This window comes from Anas platyrhynchos, chromosome 4 (genome assembly GCF_047663525.1).
Source record: "Anas platyrhynchos isolate ZD024472 breed Pekin duck chromosome 4, IASCAAS_PekinDuck_T2T, whole genome shotgun sequence".
Classification (NCBI taxonomy): Eukaryota; Metazoa; Chordata; class Aves; order Anseriformes; family Anatidae; genus Anas; species Anas platyrhynchos.
The window spans coordinates 28,733,312-28,757,378 of NC_092590.1; the positions used below are offsets into that span (position 1 = coordinate 28,733,312).

At 34.9% G+C, this 24,067-nt stretch overlaps 1 long non-coding RNA gene across 7 annotated transcripts in view; it reads right to left on the bottom strand.

Moving 5' to 3' along the window:
• Window positions 1–1,271: 1,271 nt before the first annotated feature.
• The window catches only part of LOC106019500 (uncharacterized), a 76,602-nt gene continuing 53,806 nt past the window's right edge, over window positions 1,272–24,067 (bottom strand). For 3 of the 7 annotated variants that reach the window (XR_002405603.4, XR_011809021.1, XR_011809022.1), the window contains 5 exons: window positions 11,924–12,022; window positions 6,969–7,103; window positions 6,003–6,137; window positions 1,732–1,801; window positions 1,272–1,442 (listed from right to left, as the gene is read on the bottom strand). This is a non-coding gene — a long non-coding RNA (uncharacterized lncRNA). Of the gene's footprint in view, window positions 1,482–1,731; window positions 1,802–6,002; window positions 6,138–6,968; window positions 7,104–11,923; window positions 12,023–24,067 lie in introns of all 7 variants that reach the window. The other 4 variants (XR_011809025.1, XR_011809024.1, XR_002405601.4 and 1 more) reach the window with 2 other exon arrangements.

Consider the following 24,067-nt stretch of genomic DNA (forward strand, 5'->3'; position numbering starts at 1 on the left):
ATTATATATTTTGTCCAACATACTGTGTATTCAGTCTTCACACATAATAATTTTTTTCTTTAAAATGTACCAACTATGGAACATTCGCTACTGAAGTAAGGCAAGTGTTTTCTTGACAATGGGAAGGCCTGCTACAGGTCTGTCTTTTAAAGTGATCTGGGAAGACACCTTTATCTGAGCTACTGCATGTCACCATAGCACTATTTCACCTGCACAAACCTACCTGAACTTGTCTTTGTTTTATGCAAATGTTTCTTCCAGGCTTTTCTTTAGATTTTTGTGGTCTCTACAAGCAAAAAGCCTTTCTTATTTCTCCCTATTGCCTTTCTTCTATGTGACTTGATTAAAAACAAAACATCTGGAAAAGGGAGTAACTGCCCTCATTTTCATCCACTCTTCCTCTGCTCTGAACTTCTCAAAGTTTAGAAGGGTAGAAAAAGTGTCATTACAGTCCTCTTAGGAACTAGTGTATGAGACACTGTTGGGCAGTCTCTATGCCCTCCGAAGGTCTGTGAGCTTTAGTCCAGAGCTGCAGCCTCTGGGTCAGGTGGGAGCCTGGAAGAATCTGCAGTGACAGCAGTGCATAATGTTCTGCAGCACACACAGCTTCACTCATAGCAAGGACATAATGAAAAATGGTTGACTGACTTCTTTTTCTTCTAATTTCACTGTGGTGTTTTTCAGACATAATGCTGACAGTGAGAAAAATACTTGATGGACATAAATTAATGTTTCTGCATGTGGCTTCTGGACATAAACCAAAAATAAAAATTATTCTATTACTCTGTTGCTGACAACAATGCTGGATGAAAATAACGCCTCTAACATATTTTGGGAAATATGCTTATATTATGGGCTGCAGTCATCACATTCTTCTGCAGATGGGTAAATTTTATTCTAAAGAGATAATTTTATATGTATTGTAAGCACCTGATGACAACCACATTTCTGTTTTTGTGCACAGGCTCTATTGTTTTGTTTAAAACACTTTATGGCTTGGTATACAGAGATCTGTGGACCATGTATAGTATGGCAATATTTGGTAATATAGATCCTATTCATGGAAAAAACAAACAAACAAACAACAAAAAACAAACAAACAAACAAAACAACATACTTTTAGCTAAAGATTAAGGAAGGGTTTGTTTCATTCAAATCTAAAAGTGTTTTCAGTGATTTCTTAGGCTCTTAAAACCAGAGTTACCATAGCATCTTAGATCTTTCTTCACGATCTTACAACATATAAAGATCAACATAGTGTACACTAGGAAAAAGTTCTTATTCACATTTTATTCATGGAAAACAGAGCAACCACAACATCACAGTACAAAAGAAAGAAGCGCTGGACTGGCTTTCCTCTGTTTTTAAAGCTTCATTTCTGTGCTGAATTTTCTGGCTGTTTGTTTCCACTTCTGCATCAAGGAAACACAGCTGCTTGTTGTCTGTCCAAGAAAACAGACATATTATTAGGAGCATATTATCTGTAAAAAAAAAATACATTTTGATTCAGTTTAGATTAATTTCTACCTTAATCTCAATTATATATGCAACAAATACATGCATTAACCTAATAAATATTCCTCGGCTGTAATTTCAATGTTAACAAAAGACAACTTAATTGCTTTAAGAAATTTACTGTTACTGTATTTTCTGTGACTTATCAGCTGAAAATTATGTACATCAATCACTGTTTTAATGTTGAAAAAAATTGCAATTGCAAAAATAACTCACATTTTAATAATGCTAAATGCTGTTTCACTATGTAAGAGTCCATTGTCAAGATGCGTAATATTCAGATTTCCTTTCATTTAATAGCAGAGGCAATGAAGAGAAAAAAAAAGAGATATAACTTTAGTACCATCATATTTTCATTTCTGTTAAATATCACACTGAGTATGGTTCGCATTTATCAATTTGAGTATGCAGCAGTTATGGGCTAAGCTTTTGTGTATGTAATTTCTTCTATTAATTTTCCCACAAATCAAATTATATGAGAAGAAAAAGGGGAAATAAAGATAATAGTTTCATAAATATCTTAAAGGCAAATCATAAACTGCATCACGAATCATCGTTATATTGTCTCTTTTCTGCCTTTTAGTTGGAGAAAGACAAATCAGAAATTCTCACATAAAACTTTACTTTTCCTCTCATAATAAATCATACAATTATTTAAATGGTTGCCAGCCTTCTTCCATATGCTTCCTTGCATCTTTACTTAGGCACTAAAAAAAAAAAAAAAAAAAAAGGATAAAAAAAAAGCAGGTACAATCACAAAAGCATTCACACACAAACTCCTATCTTTAAGAAGCAGTCATCCCTCATATGACAATTAAAAAACACATTCAGATCTGTTTCTGACTTGGTTCCCTTTTCCTTTCAAAATACCATGACCAGGTCTTTTTCCTGCCGAAGGTCAGTGTATCTTACCAAGCGATGTGGGGTGTGTACCCACGAAGGAAGGGGCTGCTCCAGCAGTTAAGTGCCACAGAGGCTGGGAGGGGAGCAAGGTGAAAAGCTGCACTGTGCAGCCCTGAAGCTCAGTGAGAGAGGCATGCTGCCAACAGTTTTAGCCGCAGAGGACATATACCCAAATTTTTGTCTGACCATGGTGCAAATCCCACTGCTTGGACAGCCCAGGAAAACCAGAACATTTCTCCCAGGAAATACAATCACATGAGTCTCCTCAACATTACCCACTCTCTTCACTGGTCAGTGAAGTCAGCCTGCACAGTTCCTCCTGGTTTACTTGTTCCTGTATTTGGGGATCTGGATCAGCTTTGCACAAGCCTACCTGACCTGGCAGCTGCAACCCAATGGGACCCATACTGTGAATTGCCCAAGTGCCAGCTCCTTCTCCAGCTGTGCATTTAAATGCCATCTCTGTATATTAAGATCTAAAGACTGTAACAGCAGCTATGCTTTGTGTATTTTCAGGTGGGGAACATTCAGTGAAATCATAAGTTTGATTATAGAAAGAGGTTGAGAAGAAAGAGCTTGCCAGGTGTCACGTATCACAGCATTTTAAATGTAGGTAGATGAAGTGTAATGTCAGAAAGAAAGGTGATTGTACTCTTCTGAGCAGCATTACCACTTTAAATTGTGCTGGGAAACTACTGGTACAAGATAAAATGAATTTATCTTGACTGATTTGTCAATCACTGCAAGGAGATATTAAATCACAATAGAAAAGACATTGTGGTACAGTGATTATTCTCCTGGGATATCCTGAAGCATGAAGAGCAGCCAAGAGTTTCATATAGTACAGGACAGTAATTATCTCATGACAAGTATGCTCCCTGGAGATCACTTTAGAGCTATTATAAAGATATTGCAGAGGAAAGCATGTATATATGTTGTGCTAGAGGAAGATGAAGATGGCACTTCACAGTCACGAAAATGAGCTTCAGCTGACTGTGAGGTACACATTGATTAATTTAAAGTGTTAACAGCCAATTGAACACCTCTTCAGTTGAAGCATATTTATAACAGTGTAATGTACAGTTAACTGCACTTCGAAGCTGTAGCATAAAAAAGAAATCGGAAAACAACACTGTTCTACTTTCATTTATTTAGCTTGCTATAAAGCACTTCATTTATGTTTTCTGCCTCTTAAAGGTCCTTTAAAAATGCAAGACAATTCTTCCATTTAATTTTAAACCAAACAAAAATAAAATGTTACATTTGGCCCATATGCAGAGTATTTCTAAAGAGGGATTTCTGAGTGACTGACCTAGATTGAAATCAGTTTACAACTCCTGCAATAAGATATTCAACAGCTTTGCCATATGCCTCCAATTCCCATCTTGCAGTAGACATTTGCTTACATAGTTCTAACACTGGACTATTTTTAATATCCCAGGAAAACTGTGCCTGCTTACTGCTTTTCCTCTTTCCTTCACACAAATAAAGTATTTTTTCTTTAGCCCAACAATTTCCCTTCCGTCCAATATACTTGATTTCTGCTTCTGTCAAAACAATGTCATAAAGATAGCCTGTGCTCTTATGTGTGTCAGAATTTTATCCCTGAATTGCCTAGACTCTCCTTGAAAATGTGACCTTCATGAAGTACACAGAAAATTGAATTACTGTCTGCATAAATATTGGGTTACAAACTTTGTTTGAAAAATCTGTAAAAGTGACAATGCTAGTTGAGAAAACAGCAAATGAATTCACTTATAAAACACAGCTATTGATGACACATTGCTAAACAGGTTTTAAAAGCAAATTCTATAACCTGATGTTTAGAAAATCATTACTGCAGAATATATTAACTTCTGCAGATTTGAGAGAGGGTACTACCCTTATTTTCATCAATAATCATAGGAAGGCCAGGATAGTAGCAAATACCTGTGGTTGCAATATGCATTTTTTGTAACCTTCCACTAGGGCATATGCTGATATGGGCACAGCACAAAAAAAAAAAAAAAAAAAAAAAAAAAAAAAAAGAGGATATTATTTACAAATAGGTATTATGAAGTGCCAGTATATTTCCTTATTTTTCTTTTTTTCCTAACCAAACTCACTAAGATATAAAAAATAACAGACATTACTTTCTTGTCAGTATTCTTGTCACACTCCTTAATAAAACATTTATATCTATATCTATACAGATATATAGATATATATATAAATTTCTAAAAAAAAATCAAGGTGAGATGAAGAGAAAAAGGAGGTCTCTCGCAAAGGAAGAAAAGTCAGAAATTTGTGCAGAAAAAGGTAAAATTCGTCTTTGGAGAAGGGCCAGCACCTAATCCACATCCCATTTAGGTTTTAATTTGACAACCTCATTGACTCTCATGTGATCCTCTACTCCCAGAATGAATTTCACACAGGATAATGAAATATGAAAAAATGACCAAAGAAAGCATTAAGAGCTTTACAGGCCATATGTAAATTATACTCAGGCTAGGCATAAGCAAACGTAGTAGCAGCAGTCAATGCAATTGCTGGTTAAGGATCCACATAAACCACTAGTGATTTTCCATTTCCTAAACTTAGCTGAAGAGGAGAAACTTGCTGTGCCCTGTTCCCACAGTAGTAAGTATTGTCTTCTTCAGCTCTCCAATACAACACATCAGGCATCATACCCTATCTACTCTATAACGTCCCCTGTGCCTTTGCAAAATGAAGTTCTGCTTACAAAAGGCTAAAGATCACCTCCAACAGACAACTCAGGATCACCAGAGTTTCAACTGCTATACAGTTTAACCTTTAGTTAAAGAACAATCTGTGAGAAGAGGCATTTATATATATATATATATATATATATATATTTTTTTTTTTTCAAATCCCTTGGGTAGTTTTGGAAGACAAATTCCACTGTTTGTGTGTAAGTATAAAGCAAGAACCAGAAAATGCTAGTTTTAGGAAACAGTATTTTCTAACAAAATTGGAGCTATTTAGAAAGCAGCTCCAAAATGGGTTTTGTGTTAATAAACCCGGTATGATCACAATCCATGTATTTTAATTTAAATCAATTCTTTTATTTTTAACTGAGTGGGATGAAGCTTTTAAAAGCCTCTCAGCTTTATCAGTGGTGGAGTTTCATTTCATCACTGCTTGTAATTAGCTATTTACACTAACATAACAAATGTGGTGCCTCTAGCAGAAAGCTAAAGGCTGATGAGAAATTGAGAATGAAAAAGCAGCTATATGTTAGACTAGTCAGCAAGATTTTCAAGTTTGTTAAAATTAATACAAGATATCATTAGAATAACCTACAGTTCAGTGCTTCATAAATAGGAAAAACAAAGCAACAATGTTTTTTGTACCTTTCAGCTCCTTTTTTTTCATGCTGTTTTATTTTCCTTTAACAAATCAGGATATAGAATGGCTCATAAAGCTTCTCATATAGACCAGCAGCATAATAATTTGCTATGTGTATCCCAAGCCACTTACAACTTGAAAGCATCCAGACTGAGAAATATATTCTAATTACAGAAAGCAAAACCACCAAGAATAAAGAGTCATCTCCCTTAGTGCTCTGGGATAAAGATAGATACCTCTTCCATACTTTCCCTGCTTCAGTCTAGTTGTCCTGTCAGAGGAAAACAAAAAAGTTTCTTCCACTTCTGTCTGCTAATTCCCGCATGTCCTGAAGAGCAGCAGGGCTCCTTCCAATTGGTGGTTGTTGTTTCCTAAAATGCAAAAAAAATACTAAAGTACATCATTATAATTTATGTGCTAAAAAGCAGGAAAAAGTGCTTCAAGACTGAGCACTGAGTCTGTTTCCTAAAATGACCCAGTGGGAAAATCAGTCAATTAATTTCAAAATTTGCAATGTTACTCCAAAAAGGATAAGTGCATTACTTTTATAACGTTATCAGAATGGAAGACGTTAATTCCCAGAATGCCTTAGGTTCCTCACAGCTTTGACCTTTTGCAGTGAAGCTTTCCAGGTTAAAAAATTAAAATGCTTAAAAGCAGGTGAAAGAGTGTCCTTGGTAGAATGATGAGCTATTCAAAGATTATTTCGAAAATACTTGATACAGAAATTCTCATTAATGAAACAGAAGACAAATTCATTCAACGAATCACAGAGAATTTCTTCAGAAAAGTTCTGTGTAGGAAGGTATACATATCCACCCAGGTACATGCAGTACAATCACACTAATACATATTTGACCCACTTGAGGTCAGATAAAATGGAAAACGAAGTGATATTCAACAGCTGTCTACAACTTCAGCAGTCATAGACTGCATCTTCTTGTAGAACAGATTATTGAGAGCTAGGAAAGGCTCTTGATCCAACTAACAGCTGTTAAGTAAAGAGTGAAAGGATTTGGCCTGCATAGATCTGAAGGAGTCTTTCATTGCCTCAAAGCAAAAACATCATCATAGCTTTCAGTCAGCTTGTTAGCTGACACAAGGTTTGCAAGTCTGCCAGCACATGCTCCTTGAAATTTGGCAGTTGGCTGTCCTCCCATAACCAGATCCATCCAGGTGTGACCTACACTGCTTGATCATACCTTTGTCTTCCAGCAAATTGTGAAGTTAAAACTATTCCCGCTAATTCCATTTCACTGATGTTACAAAAAGATCAAAAGTACATTTCTTAACTTCTCAGGCTGTCTGCAGTGAGCCAGCCAATCATCAGGGAGAACCTGGAGGAGAAAGAAAAAGGAAGAAAGCTTTGGGTTATTGCTCTGCCTTGGTCTAGTTGGAATTATGTTTTAGGGCTGGTTAAAGGGAACCTGACTGTCAGGTGAAAGGGTAGGAGATCCATCCCAAAAAACAGCCAGTTTTTTACAACACAGACATATTGTTGGTTGCAACATAAGGTAAGAAAAGTACACGCATGGTCAATCATACAAACTATTGGCAACAACTACTCTTGTGGTGAGAATATACAGGTTACACACATAAAAACCTTGGATCTAAGAGAGAACAAAGCAGAGAACATAAATGTTCACATGATACTATATTTGTAATGTGTCCTGGTATTAGGACTGTTTTTAATGAAAAGTACCAGATTTAAGAACAAAACAAGGAATATTTTTTTTCCCCTGAAGACTCTTCAAGTAGCTAGAAAAAATAAATAACTACAACTTCTTCATATAAGAAAATGAAAGATTTCCTAGGAGAAAATGCATCAGGATCACTCCAAAATGAAAACTTTCATCTTTCAGCTTCAATTTGAGAACTCCCATTCAAGTCCACAGACCTTCTGTGCTAAGGAGCTGCAACACTGGGCCATTAATTTCCCTGTGCTAACAAAATGGAATCTAAACTTAATAATTGATCATGAGAACTGTGATAGATTAAGTGATTCTGCTATGCATATTCTTATAAAGATTTACACTCCTCTTACAAAAAGTATGCCTAAGACTCAGTGTTAAAACCTGAAAGTCCTGACCCTGTAGTTAGAGATGAGGCCAGGGACAGTGAGTCTATCTTGTTACTCAATATAGGTGAGTCTATCTTGTTACTCAATCAGTATGGAATTCTTTCTTTTCCAACCTGCAGGGCAAAGACAACTAACAGATTGAAAGCTACAAAGGTTAATGGCAAAACAAAAAATAATAAAGTATGCTATTTTCATTATAATGAAGTCCATTTGGTTTTAGCATTAGAAGAAAGTGCTTGTAGACTCTAGTGATGCAAGATGAAATGTTTAACAGGCAATGAAATATATAAGAAAGCAAATGTTTGTAAAACTGGTCACAATATTTCTCTTGTCAATATGTTTTAATCCTGTCCAGGACTGTGGAATGATTAACAATTTACATCTAATATCACAATGCCTTATAAAACCCATGTATTTTTCTTTTTATCAAGAGCTCACATCCCCAGAAGCGATCAGTTCCACAACATTTTTGATAATTTTTGCTAAATTTGAGTATCTTCTGTGAGGTAAAAATGCTGCCTCAACTTTATCTGACGTCAGTATAAGTTTTAACGAACCTGACCCTCTAATTCTCAGCACTCAAAGACGCAAGAACTAGAGTAATGAACTGACACATTGTTTAGCATACATTTTTTAAATCTCATTTAATTTTACTGTAGATTTTTCGTCTTAAAACCTTGCAAGTTTATTGAGCAATTAAACTATGTTCTCAGTCGGGGGAAGAAATGCTCATAAAATAGCAATAAGCTAAGCAGTAATTTCTAGAGAGAAGTTGTGTTTTTATTTCCTGCAGCACAGTAGGAACAAGTATTTGTTTTGTAAAATAAGATGCAGAGTCTTCTAAAAAGCTGAAAATGGAAAAAAAATTCAATTTTTTTCCCGCTTTCTATCCCCCGTCCTCCCCTACTCCCTTAAGTGAGATTAAGTTTAGAGTGCTTGCAGTAAAGAACTGCTTCTGCTGTATTGGCTTCATCAGATCAATCATTCAAATTAAATCAGCAATAGTGTTGGTGAGATTTTTTTCTATAAGCCTTTTGCTGACAGATGGCTGCTTGTTAAGTGTCATATAGTGAATTTGTTTGCAGAAAGCACCTCTGCTTTAACATGAACATTTTATAGGTAACTTTGTTGCCTCCAACAAACTAGTGAAATCCTGTATCTGTTGCAAACAGTTCTGATTTTAAAGAAAATTGATTGAAGAAGCTACCTCGAGATGCTGGAATGGCTAGCAGAGAGTTTTAAAGATGACCTTTGCAAGCGTAAAACATTACTTGCAGTACTTATGTACATCTTCAAGTATAATAGACACAAAAATAGATTGTACAAATGGGAATTTTGAAGACATTGCTATTTGCAAGACAATATTTATGGTTTTTATTTCACTTATCACCTCCGTTATTAGGCTGATCTGATAGGTTTTAACGTACATTTCTATTCATCATGAGTACAAAAAGAAAGTGTACTCTTAAAATAGTTAAGTGCCTAAAATTTAGGAATTTTAAATGTCTAAAAATGTTTTTAAAATATCAACACGTATTTAGATTAAAAGAAATACTAAACCTCAGAGCTGCACAAAGCTAATCTAGCTACTAGTACTATACTAATTCTTATTTCTTTTTCTACTACTAACTAAATGTCACAGGAAGAATAAAAAATTCAACGTGTTTTCCAGAAAACATCTCATTAAAATATCTATATTATGGATACCTACCCATTTACTAACTATATTTCCAGTCAACAGTAATACATTAAAATAACTTGGATAGAGACAACATAGCTTAATCTGAAAATTAACCATTAAAACATTACAATAGAAAAGATACAGAACCTCTTAGAAAGGAAAAATATTCTGCTCTGCTCTTCATCCATATAGCAGCACTGTACCATACGATATAGCTGTTTTAAGACTCAATAACAACTAATGAGTTTATGAACACAGATAAAATTCCTAGGAGGCAAGTATGCAGAATAACCCTGGCACCAACACCAATAACAGCAAGTCTAACTCTTTAATCTTTATGTAGAAGTGAATTCATTATTATCTTAATAATGTAATTTTCAACAGGATTATAATCTTAGTCTCTTCTAAAATAAAAATCCCACTGATTTCCGTCACTATCTGAAAAGCAATTGCACACAAAGCTGCTGCATCACTTTGAAAGACATTCTTATACTGGAATCATTCTTCTTACGTTTGATGACCAGAAGTGACAAGCAGGTGTGTTTATTCATTATTATCCTCTAACCTACAGCTGATTGAAAACTTTCTGACTACTCAAACCATTTGTATCAGTGGATACTGATTTTTTTTTTTAATCAAAACATATCAGCAAAATATATTAGCATCACTGATATTTATTTTTAAAAGTTCTCAAAAAGTTTCTTTGCATTAATATGACATCTTTCATTTTGAATATTACACCCTATCATGAAATCAAAACATTTCACTATACTGTACTCAAAAGGAACATAATGTAGATCTACAGTGCAATTGTTTTAAGCATTCTAATAACAACAAAATTAAGCACTTAAATCTCAAAAACAGTTTGTTTCCAGAATATATTAAAAATATGGTACAATGATACTTTGGGGAAGATTCTTTAATACCTTTTCTAACAAAATTGACTAAAAGTCTCAATTTAGGAAGAAAAATAATTTCAAGATAATTACATTTATTTCTGGTGAAACAGACATTCCAAATTGTGGCCATTCGTAACTGAAGTCATGCTCCAGTTCACGCTTCATCTCTTTTACTGTGCAGTATACTGCACTGCGTGGAAAACTGAAGAATTATAACACTGAACTCTAATGGCTCTCAGATCAATAAAACACTATGACATGCTGTACTCCCAGGTGAAAGGAAAATTGAGCTGGCAATTGACATCTCGGATCTGCCAGTTCCTTACATTCATAAAGACATTATTATTTAGTCTGGTTGAAAGCAATATTCTAATATAACCAAAGGTCAGGGTTGAGTAATAAATCTGAAGCTAGAGTCAGTTTATCATAATACTGCCATGTAAAAGTCACTATGTGTAAGTAAAGGTCAATTTTAGCAAGTCATATTCAAGTGTTTTTCCTTTGGGGTATGGTAAAAGAACTTCTGTGTTACACGATAAGTAAATATTAAGAGGTATAGCAACCACTAAATATCATATTACAAATTGTCTTATCTAATTTTAATCTTGCTGTGTATTAGATTCTTCAAGACTGGAATACCACTCCAGTTTAGTCTTTCAACTTCTTGGGACATTATGAAACTAACAAAATCAATCGTAGAATCCCAGAAAGGCTGAGGACTGAAGGGACCTCTGGAGGTCATCTGGTCCAACCCCTCTGCTCAAGCAGGCACACCTAGAGCAGACTACCTTTTTGATATAACCTCCTCAACTATTAAACAGGAAGATTAACTTATTGTACAGATATTTTCACGGACTTCCAAGGTTTAATTACTTTTTGTATTCCACTGAAGGCATTGATGGATTATCATACTTTTTAGGAAGATCTTAACTCGGTAATAAAAGTTCTATAACCAAAGCAACACAATATGAATCAGCCTGCCTCATCGCAATTTTTTCCTGTAAATTTTTAAACTGATGTGAACTGTACCTTTCTGTTAACAAAGACTAATGATTGAAAGCAGTACAACAGTCAGAGACCTGGAAATACAAAAGCATTAATTTGCTATTCCTCCTTAGGATAGTTAGGATTTCAGATGAAAATCTGTTCAACAAATCCAGAATTGCTATTGCAATTTGTCTTGAGAAAACAACGACAATCTACTATAGAAGCTGTTTTACACTGGAAAATACTGCAAGTGTTGGAACTTCATATCCTGTTGATATCTTAAAACCATGTCACATAAAAAGGGGTAGTACAATATAGCCTCCTGCTGTATAATATGATGTAACTGAATCATTGCAGTTGCTGGGTCAAGAAGTTACTCTATGAATTCAGGAAGTATTATAATCTAGCAGTGAGTCATGGAGGAAACGTACTTTCCCCAGGGAGCAGCAAGTGGCACTGCTCAGTCTCTCATTTTTCTACAGTCTCTCCTCATATGAAAGGTGATAAAACCTCCATCTTTGTGGCCCTTCATGGGACTAGCTCTGGTACATCCATGTCTCTCTTGTACTGAGGAGACCAGAACTGGACAGCACTCCAGATGTGTCTTACCTATGTTTTTAAGATTATAAAATATAATAAGACAAATAATATAAGACAAATAATATGACAAATTATATATGAAAAATAATATACAAAAAATATAAGAAAGCCACTTTAGAAGGAAGTTTGTATTTTATATCTTTCTGATATCCTTATTTTAAGGAATAATATACCATTTCGTAATTCTTGCCAGTTTACTCAAAACACATAATCCAAAAAAACAAAACAAACAAACAAACAAAAAAAACAACCAACCAACCAAAAAAAAAACCAACAGTGCTAGTTTCCCTTGGTGTTTCTGAAACTAGCTAGGATCACTCTCTCCAAGTATATCAACCCCAAATTTCTAGTCAGTACAGTTTCTTTAGCGTACTCTTTTCTCCGGTGATGTGTGTGTACTTTACTCAGTGCATCCTGGTTTTGAATATGACACTTCCTTCTTGTTCACCCCCATATGCTTTCTGCTCAGGAATCTGTTATACAAAATATTTTTTTTTCACAATATTAGAATTAATTACTTTTTACTCACTAAAATAATCTCAGAGATTGATAACTACTATAAAAAACAGAAGTTTTGTAACAAGTTGTTATAAGCACCACTGCAATAACCTTCCTTTGATGGAACATACAAAAATTTTACATACCATAATACACCATATTTGTATTCCTTTGTACATCCTAGTTTCAAACATAAACAAGGCCAAGTTGGATATTCATAGTGTTAGTGGGGAAAAAAGAAACCATGGGGAAATAAAAACCATCTCTCTTACTAATTGAAGTACAAAGTTAGAACAAAGTTATAGCTGCCCTTGATGCTCTCTGGGGCATTTATGTTGTATATTGGTTACAATCAAACAAGAAACAGCTATTCAGACAGCTCTGAATATCCCGTGCAGCAATCTTGGAATTTATAGCTACCTGCTGGTTGCAGTTACATATTCTTTTGAATATAATAGCTTAGCTCTAGTTTATTGCCATGCAAAACACCGAGGGCTCAATTACATTGCAAGCACCACCCATCATCAGTGCCGCCATTAGCTGTAGCCTTCCTTTTGTGATACTGTTCCTAATTCTTTCAGGTCCAACAATTAAATCACTGTTCTCCCTCTATTTTACCTGTTGAAAAGTTCCCTTTGATTTTAGCTAGATTAACCTAATTTCAGTCTTGTTTTCATTATACTTTATCACAGGCCCCATAACTAAAATCTTTTGGCTTGTATTGCAACAGTACTCAATGAGAATGCCAAATTTTAGATTTCTTTTAGCACAGGCCACCGAATCAGGTTAAATGCAGGAATATAGGCTTCTTAATTACGTGTTTCTGCTTAGCACTCATCTTTTGAAAACAGCACACTTGTGCTTCAGAAAGCTCTCAATGAGTTGTTGGCCTGCTGTAATCTAAACAGAAAACATGAGCAGTAACACAAATACACAATCACTGTTGTGGGGGTACTTTGGAACAATTTGGGCTTCAAGCTTCCTGATTTGTGAGCAAGACTCAGCTACTACTGCTGAAGGCCATGAAATTGAACTGTGATTACTTACTCATTACATTTTATCATGTTAGGATTCATTAGGAGTCAAGGATGTGAGAGTCATGACAAATAGGGACTTCTGTTTTTATCAAGTCAAAGTTCTGACTATTAGCAATTAAACTGTAAGGTGTCTAAGCCTAGATAGACATCTTTTATTATAAACAGCATTTTGTTTTGATAAGTTAATTAAATACCACAATGTACACTGTTTTATTGTTAACATAAAAGGATCAACTTAACCATACTGGGGTCTAATTAATAATGGCACAAGTAAAGAGTAACTTACTGACTTAACTGAAGTTATTTGGATTTATTGGGAAATACAAGAAAGTAGAATTAGAGCTTACTATAATCTATCATTGAAGAATGATATTATTAAGAACAGGAGAAAAGCTTTATCTCACAGTTTCTTGGCTAATGAACCATACAGTACCATTAATGTCATTTAAATTCAACAAGATAAAAATAAATGGAGGTATAGGGTCCAAAGACAGACCTGCAACTTTTAGGTTATTTTCTTGGTGTTTTGAGATGAAAATTTCTCCAAAACTTAAGTACCTTTCCAGTTTAACTGAAGCCATTTAAACAGTAATATTTTGATTTCTCCTTCAAATTCATTGTTGAAGTGGGCATGAAATGACTCTAAGTTGGATCTGTGCATCACTAAGGAGTCTTTCTGGCTTGGTTTATTTTCTTTCATATTTGCAGAACAAGAGTAATAGAAACAAGTGTTCCAGTTACACTGCCATAAGACTCAGTACTGATGGATGATGCATTATTATTTACCACAGTCCCATATTTATATTTCTAAAATATCATTATTATTAAGTCCAATCCACCTACTCCCTCTAATTTGTCCTTGGTGATGGGAATGTTACACTGTGCAAATGCTCAGACTACTAGATTAATATGATAGAGAGGTTTTGCAGAAAACTAAAGCACAATGTGTTCTTACATTGATATATCTAGTTATTTCAAAACATGTAAAAAAAATCCATGGTAGCTTAATTTGTAAAAGTTGTTACTTTAAGTTGCATGAAGCCTCTCCCATTGGAGAAGGCACTGATGGATATTCTACCACCTGATCTCCTGGGTAACAAAAACTATATACTGTTCTTACAGCTCCATGTGGATTGCTGCTAACTAGTGGAAAAATAGTCTGTAAAACTGCAGTTCAGTCCCATGGTAGCAAAACATCCACAGGGAGGGCAGATACATGATGTTCTGACTTTCCAGTTAGCCTTGTGCTAGCATTAAAGAAAATCCTGAACAGGACAGTCCAGGAGATTGCTAAGTCTTGAACAAAAACTGGCATATACTCATCTTAACCAGGTTTCAGCTATTAGAATTGCACTATTACAGCGTAGCCCACAAAACAATGTTTCCTAATGCTGTTAAAACCAAACATCAGTATCGTTGAACAGAAAACACTAAGACCTGAAAAAGAAAATATAATGCTCATTGGACTCAATCTTACACAGTTTTTTCACTAGAACCGCAGACCCTCCCAAATGTAACATCCTCTAAATGTGATGGGATATTTTGTCCTCTTCTGCAGACAACCTGGATGAGTGGTACGACTTCGTACAGAGTTTGTAATCATCTATTGTTTTTCTGCTACTGATTTCAATGCCAACAATCAAACAGTATTGAACAAAGTTTTTAAGTTCAGGAGTTGAGCTGAAACTTTGTAGGTCTAAATTTAGTGCCCTCGGTCCCTAGTTTTAATACCAATATAAGTTAAACAATCATTTTTGTAACTTGATAATTAAGAACTCATTTTAAGTGTAACCACTTAATTTTATTTGTGGGAAACAAACAAACAACATAATCAACTATATAGACCAACAGGATTGTATGTCTTTCTCATCACACTTAACAAACATAGCCAACAATCTCATATCAGTTTTTCAATAAAGCCTTTTGAGTTTGAATGACAAAAGAGCAAAATAAGACCCAGAAAATTCCTCAAGTGCAATTTGAAATTGCATAACATAAATAATTTTTTTTTCTCCAAACTGACCCTGAAAATACAAGCTAATTCTTAACATGCCCATTTGTTAAGTACTATATGATTCTGGCAGGCTTATTGCATGCTTAACAAAGGAAGAGGGGATGGAAAGAAAGCTCATTAACTAGCATTTTTAGTACCTAAATGCAAAGGCCAGCATAGAATAGGAAACTGCATTACTATGGTATCTCTGCTGCAAAACAAGATGTGGAAAGAGAAATCGGAAATGTGAAAGATTTGTGCTGTATAGACCTTGTTAATAAAACAGACGATTACACAAAAATCAAGTCAATGTACTTTCTCTCGTGACTGTTCACTTCATCTATTAAGCCCTCAGTACCAGAGTTCCCAAAGTCCCTCTAATATTAAAATTTAGAAGCTGTGTATGTTAGAAGCAGGTTACAATACAGCATTTTCCTTAACTGATGCTCGAGGCACTCCTGTTAGTAACTGAATGACACATGGTTTCATACAGTGAAGCCCCAGTGATCTAACCTGATTGTAATCTGATTTAGAAATCTTACTGGCCTTTATAAAGAGAATATCGGAACCCTTCCAGGGTCCCAGATTTTCTGCATGACATTGATCATTTGATGTTGCTTCAAGGACAGGAGAAATATACAATGGCAGACTTGGGCTGGGTATATCTCTGCCTGGCTTGTGCTAGGAAGAGTGCTTTTTGGCTCCTGCACACAGATTTTCTCCTACAGCATCATAAGTACAATCCTTCATTCCAACAGCCTGTGCACAAGGCTTAATTGGGCATAAAACACAGTTCTGTACAAGCCTAATTTTCGTATCAAATTCTGATCTCATACAGGTAACTTTATTTTTACAGTTTTCATTACTTATTAGGATAAAAGGAGATCAGAGATAAATCTGTTAGTTTGTTTTTGTAAAAACTCTCTCATTAGTTCTAATAACAAAAAAATATTTCCAGAGATAAGTGACTATCACTGAATATGATGCTGTCACTTTCAAGGCATAAAAATACGTTACACATTATTTAAACCCTTGTTGAATGTAGCATATGCTCTTATCCAAACATTAAACAGAAGACTTAATGCTTTTCCTATATAATAAAAACTTATCAGAAAGGCTCTTAGAATAACTACTGTTGAACCTTTGCTCTCAACATGTAGAAGATAAGTTTTCAAATTATTAAAACAACTACCTATCAGTGTAACCACTTCAAAGCCTCTATGATGTGACCATAAATTTGTGGCTGCAGTACTGCTCCTGCAGTTTATCTTGTGATATGATGCAGAAATAGAACATTATACAGACACTAATAGTATACGTGCACTACGAATTCTTAGATATACAACTAATTATCTGCTATGCACACATATTATCAGTGTCTACAGAATAGGCATATTCATAAATATTAGGGATAAAAATGGCCTTGTACCTATTTGAAAGCTAGTACCCTTTCTCCTAAAGAACTACTATATAGTATTGGACTACACAGCAATGAGAAATGAGGTAATGATAGCAAAATGAAGCTGAAAAATAATGAAAGATGGCAGTAAGTAGTTATTCTGGTGCTTTATCAGTGCAATTGCTCAAAGTGTGAACATTTTTTAAACAACCTGTACAACGTGAAGAAATCCACAAATTACCAAATGAGTGAACAAAAAATTACTGTCTATAGTTTTTTAATTCTTTATAAAATCTATGCCTAGTGGACTTCCTTTCTAGAAAATAAGAACACTTACAATTTTTCCATTTAGGGCATTAAAAGGCATTCAAAGATAACCTCAAGCATTCTTAGCACTGTTACATATGCATAGTTCAATAGATTCAGAACTAGAGAAGTGTAAAATTGCTCAAATAAAGTGTCTGACTAGTGATTGTAGCCTTCTACACAAAATCCAATTAAAAGAATACTGCATACAAACAAAAGGGAAATGAATTGGCTTAGCAACTTCATTATGATGGATACAGTTTTGGCTACTTTGAAGCAAAAAGCGTGATCTAAAAAAAATACTTAGTACCAGGAAAGTTCAATGTTGAGATATTGCACTTGTCAAAAACTCTTCATATAAGGACAAAGATATTCAACATTTTTAAAAATACAATTTCACAGAGAAAGTCTACCAACAGTTATTCCAACTGTAGAAATGGTATCACTAACACCAGGAGTCCTTAGGATTTAAACCTGCAGGTTTAAAATACATTCACAATGTTTCAGAAATGTATCAGTTTACTGGAACTACTGGACAAAGCTCTTAATAGGGACTAAGAACTGAAAATGCAACTGTGAACACACTCAAGTATTTTCTGTTAATTAAGCCTTTATAAAAACAGAAGGGGAAAAAATGAATACTCAACTTCACTTACATATAAACCTGGGGGAAACGATGCATTGATTTACCCAGAGACAAAATTCGTCTCTCAATACATACAACAAACAGCACTGTAGAGATATAAAAAAATTGCACTGACACTGCATTCGAGTTCGAGAAACTTTTGCTGCTTGATAACTTTGGGAACATAAAACATATTGAGGCCAACAGATACGTGAAAAATCCACAGCTGGTACTGGAATTCAAGGCTAGAGTCAACAGAAAGGAAAACATCTGTATCAGGACATGGCTGAAGTTTTCCAAGAGTCTAAGTGCATAGTCTGAGAGTCAAAAGCATTAAAATCAACTCAAATTTCATCTCATAGTGGTTTATTTCAACCATCTTCTACAGAAGTTTTCCATCTTAAAATTTCTTACATACCTTCTGGCTGTGAAAAAATTGATCTACTGCTCAGCACTTATCAAAAGAGTCACAAAGCTCACATTCTTCCAGAAAATCCCCCAAAGAATACTACATGATGTTCTCAAAGTTTGCCTCATACATTTTATTGGATAGGACTCATGGCAAAAAGTATCAGTAATGATGCCTTGTTGTCAGAACAGTCATGATACCACTACTAAACCCTCTTGCACAGAAATCTATGTGCTAAGCATACTCAGAAATGTAGGAAAGGATTCAGATCTCCACATCTCTCATCTCCCAGGACAGAACCTCAAAAACATGTGGCCCTTGGGCAAGACACTCTAGTAGGGGAAAGATGATTCTAACTATAGGCATCAGAAATACACTCAGACCTCAAGAAATTAAAATACCTAACCTGTATTATTAACTGCCTAATCCAATTTTCTTTTTAACAAATATTAGCATGCTGACAGAGACACATGTATACATGAATAGTTTTGTTGTTGTTGTTGTTTCTTTGTTTGTTTTTTAAATACCTTGTTTTGGAATAGCATCTCTTTGAAAACTACTGGTGTTTCAGGTTTTTTGTTTATATATATAAAAGAATCAATTTTCTCTAGAAGACCTAACTTTTAACTGCTTTGATTCCTTTCCTAAGTCTCTCTCTGTAGAATACATTACTAAGGGTTGACTCTTCTATCCTCAGAGACCCAGCTGGGAACCAGCTTCTGAAACAGCAAAAATAAGACTGAAAAGAAAAACCACAAAAGGAAAAAAATAAGAAACTGCAAAAGCAGAAATAAATGGAAGTTTGTTGAAAAAAAAAATCCTTAACGGAAGTTGCATGGGAGCAAAAGGAAATATTTTCTTCCAGAAAAAATGAAGGCAATTCTATCATAACCTATACCAGGCTGCGTAAGAAAGGGCAAGCTGTTATTATTTCATAAATTAAACTACATGTAATGATTTAATATAATATTATTTATATATCTACATATTGTTGATTATACTTGCATATATATTGTATTTTATTATATTCGTTTGAAGCTGAAGGTGTTTCCTAAGAGTGTCAGGTTCTTACATATATAAATAGAAATAATCAGCCTTCAACTAACACACACCCTGGTAAATGTGAGAAGGGAAACACGTGAGAAGCAAATTAAATAAATAAGTAAGGAATCTTTACATCCTCTGCTTTTCATAAGCCAAAAAACTAAGTGGACAAAAAAAAAATAATAAAAGAATGTGTAAGAAAATAATAAAGAGCCTCTTAATGTATGTAATATTTGAGGTGAGACTTGATTTTTTTATACTAAAGAAAACAACAAGAAAATTATCCCTTGCATATGTTTTCTTATAAAACTATGAATATTTTCCAGAAAATGTTTTTAAATAACTTCACTTATGAAGGTCAAGATGCTTATGAAAACAGCATCTGTATGAAAAATACTGTTTCATAATAAAAGATTATTACTATAGTGACAATTCAAGTTGTTATGGTAACTGGGTCTCTAAAAAACGTAAGCGAGCTTAGAAAACATTTAGGTATTTTTACCAGCAGAATATTTATATTAAGTTTTCCTATTAAAATCCCTTAGAAATAATTCAGAAGATAAAGTACAAAACAAAAGAACAACTAAGATTTAGACAGTCATTACTGTTGCTCTGAAATACAAATACCTACGATGCTTTTGTTTTGTATGTTAGCAGATATGTAACATTTGTATGCTTTGACCTTGTTCTCCCTTTTCTTCAGTGAGACATTATATTAGAGAATGTTTCATTTCATTCAAGTTTTAATAGTTGCAAAAAAAAAAAAAAAGTCACATTCAGGCAAGTTGAATATGGTTTTGATTAGCAATCTTATTTAGGGGCATCAGAATTAGCAACTTGGTTGCATTATATTGCACCACAGACTAAATGTAGCTGTTGCATATGCATAGGAGACAAAGATATTTGGGACAAAGGGAGCCAATGCCTGCTCAATGCAACAACTGTCACAGAGGGACCAACTATGTTTGCCGCCACTGGTGGACCTGTACTTGTAGTAGGCTACAGCAAAGAGTGGAAGCGAGTGTTATCAGGCCCTAGTGGAATGGGAGAGGGAAGCCATGTACTTCTTGACTGTGTGGGTAAGAAGCACAGAGTAGTAACAGGTCTTCCAAAGTAGCTGTGTCCTTTGTCATTCACCTAACAAACGCTGCATGGTTGGAAGACATGACACTGATGTTTTGAGTAACTGTCTGCTTACTTATCCTAGTGAGATTTCTTGTGCTGCTGACCAATGTGAAAAAGGTCTTATTACTGCTGAGAGGGAAAAAGTGAGAGAGAGAGAGAGAGAGAGGGAGAATTTTATGGATCAAATGCACTCCTTATGAAAACTCAGGACCTAGTTCAATAAGGAAGCATCTCCATAAGATGGATAATCTCCAGCTAAACCTCCACACTAAGCAAGAGCTAGTCAACAGGTTCATTAGATAGAAAGACAAAACAAAACAAAGAAAAAAAATCAGCAAAAACAATGCAAACTTTCTCCGAGATTGTACAATCATCTGTCAGCCTCCAAACCCAGCATTCAGTGTGGAAAGCTATTAAAACCCTGCAGGAAACCCTGGGGGTACAAAAGCAAGCCCTCAATAATGTACCAGGAAAATGGAGAAACTGTCTACCCACACGGCTTTCTGGGTGAAATGACAGAGCTTATTAGATATTCCCCTGTAAATCGTACAATTTCCAAAGCATCACCTTGTAAATGCTATGAAACGTTCCTCGAAATACACTGGACAACCTCATTGGTAGATCATCAGTAAACAGATAAAGCTCCTGAAATTTGCAGAAACTACCAGAGTAACAGACATGAGACATAATTTCTGAACATGCAAAGAAGTTCCTTTAGTAGGCAGGACTTTCCAGTGTTGATGTATCTACAGCCACTACTACCAGTGGCAAGTAATCTGAATCCCATATCTTGAAATACAATGAGTTATTTAGAACTGAGAAAAATAATATCATACAGTAATGATTTTTTTTTACAAAACAAGTTGCAAGTCTTGTATGAACAAAGGTTGACTAAAAAAGATCTACCACTGTATGTCATTTTATGTATCTTATTCTATGCTACTCCTATTTTAAGTGTTTAAATAGTAAACAAATTTTAAAAGTAAAATAATTATTCTGTGTGCTAAATGCATTTTAGAGAATAGTTGGAAGTGTCATATAATCTCAGCTACTGTGGGCTTCACTGTACATGGCAAGAAATGCTGCTATTAATAAAAGCAGGACAAATATTTCATAATTAATACTTCAATTAATTTTACTTATGCTTGTGAAACGTTTGCAGGTAGGATGCCTGCTGACACAAGCTTTTCACTCTATTTATAGCCTTGTATAAACTAAAATAGTACCAGAAAACAAGTATCCATTATTACTGAATTTGTTCTTGCAAAAGAAATGGGTAGAGCAGCTGGGACATCATTAATGCATGGAAGAAGTATGTGCATTCTGCATCTATTGATCTAATTTTTCTGTATTTTGATATTGGAACATTCCTGCAGATATATTTGTTGTATTTGTAGAATACACTGGAACAGTTTCAGAGATGAAACAATTCTCAAGTGGCCCAGAACAGCATGGATAATACCCTTACAACATCATTCTATTTTCCAAGATGGCTCTATTGATTATTCCTTTACTGAAGTGACCATTTGTCATAATCCAGGACTCATTCACCTCTGCTGAAAAAAGTTGGGTATTTCATAAAAAGGCTTAAAAAATAGTAAGTTGTGAAAGTTAGATTTTAAGGAACAGCATATATTTTCTTGTATTATACAAGGAAAATGCATGTATTTGTTCTAAGAAGAATCACGGCAATAGGCATTAGAGTGCTGTTTCCTATGTAATCAGAAACATTAAATCAAATGCAGAGGCTTTCTTGGACACATTCATTCTCTTTTCAATCATCTATTCACTAAATTCAATTCTATTTAAAAAAAATAAAAATCACATGGAGCGGGATCCTAAAACTGCAAAGTATTTATATTTTCTTTTTGCTATTAGTAAAAATGGAAATTTCAGATTCTGTAAGTTTTATGACTTTCCAAAGATGTTCTTCACATGGTATATTTTAATTTCCCATCCTCTAGACCATTGTAATGTCTTTCATAAAGCGCATATTCCACTGATTAAAATTCACTGTATTTGAATTGTCACCGTTATGGCATTGTTCTACTGATTCAATATTTATTTGTGAGTAAGGCAAGTCCAGCGTATATTAAAAGCTTCTTATTTAAAGAAAAAGTTAAACCTAAGTAAGATTGCTTAATTTTCTTGAGCCAATGAAATTATTTATGAACTGGTCTGCTGTGTGCTGCAGCCTGCAACACAGCTAAATATTCAGATTATTTAGAATCTCTATTATTCACTTCCTGTTCTATTTTTATGTATACACAGAGCACTTCAGCTCAAAAATGCAAATATATGCAGTGTTATTTTACTGTTCTGAAACCTCTGTTTATACATTCTAAGCTAGCTGAAACTTTTTCAAGAACCTTCATTATCTTAGACATTTTGAGAATATTTTGAAAGCTTGAATAAATTGCCTAACCACCAAATGCCTAGGGCAGCTAGGCAGTGTCTGAAGACTTAGTGAATCGAGTGACTCCTAAATTAGACATTTGCATGGTTATTTTTAATTAATCACCATATAAAATGTAATTAGCATGCACCACTTATCATTTGAATAGCAGTTGGCAATTTTTTTTATTTTGTAAATTCTTGCAACACACAGTTCAGAAGGAAAGAGGGAATCCCAGAGGCTGATGTCAGGAGTAATCAGGGGTGATTTAGTTGGCTGCTGCTCAGGATATAACATGTAGTTTATTTCGCTCTTTATTGCTCAGATTTTTTATTTTAAATTTCAAAAATTATACAACTGTCCATCCACATCATCTCTCCCTGTTGTCTCGAACAAGCAGTAAAAAAATGGAGAAAGAGTAAGTTATGACTCACTTTTGAGTGCTGTGTGGTTACTTTGCGATGCTGACTTGAAATGCAGCAGGACACAGCACAGGTGCAGAGCCCCCGCTGGCTTCAATGAATATATGTTTGTGCTGGTATGAATGAAAATCCTTAGTACTGCTTTAAAGTGGTTGGGAGAACACACAAGAAGAGCTGTAAGGCAGGTAGCATCCCTGAAGTAACACCAGGAAGCCAATCTCTTCCTGTCTGGAGGCAGCCAGCTCCTAGCTAGAATCCAAAGGTACAGATCCCTCCAAACAAACAGAGGAGTCAGTATCAAAAGCTACTGAACGCCCCCAGCATCTCCAAAGACACCGTCACGGTGCCCACAGCTAGTGAGGACATTCAGAATAATACAGATGCTTTTTCAGAGGCCATACAGAGCAGTATCTGCTTGCTCCAACCAGCCCCTTCCCTGCAGTTACAAGAAATATTGGGCAGGTCCTGAAGCAAAACTTTCGAGCACTCAGGCCCGTTGGTATCAGTTCCTGATGACACGTCTCAAAAAGGCACTTGATATTTGTTCTGGAATTAAACTAGTAAATGTTTGCAGTAATGTGAACTAAATTCTGACAGATTGTGTTCCCATTCTAACCAACTATACAGACATAGGAATAAAGTAATGCTTTACATCTGTAGGACCAGTGTTAAAATTTCCAAGGGAGATGACTGCAACAAAGCAAAGAAAAAAAAAATGTCATGGAGTTTTGTTTTCTTTCAGCAAAGGTTCCAAATCTATTACAGGTGTCTTGGGCACTTTTTTTTTTTTTCCCTTTGAGT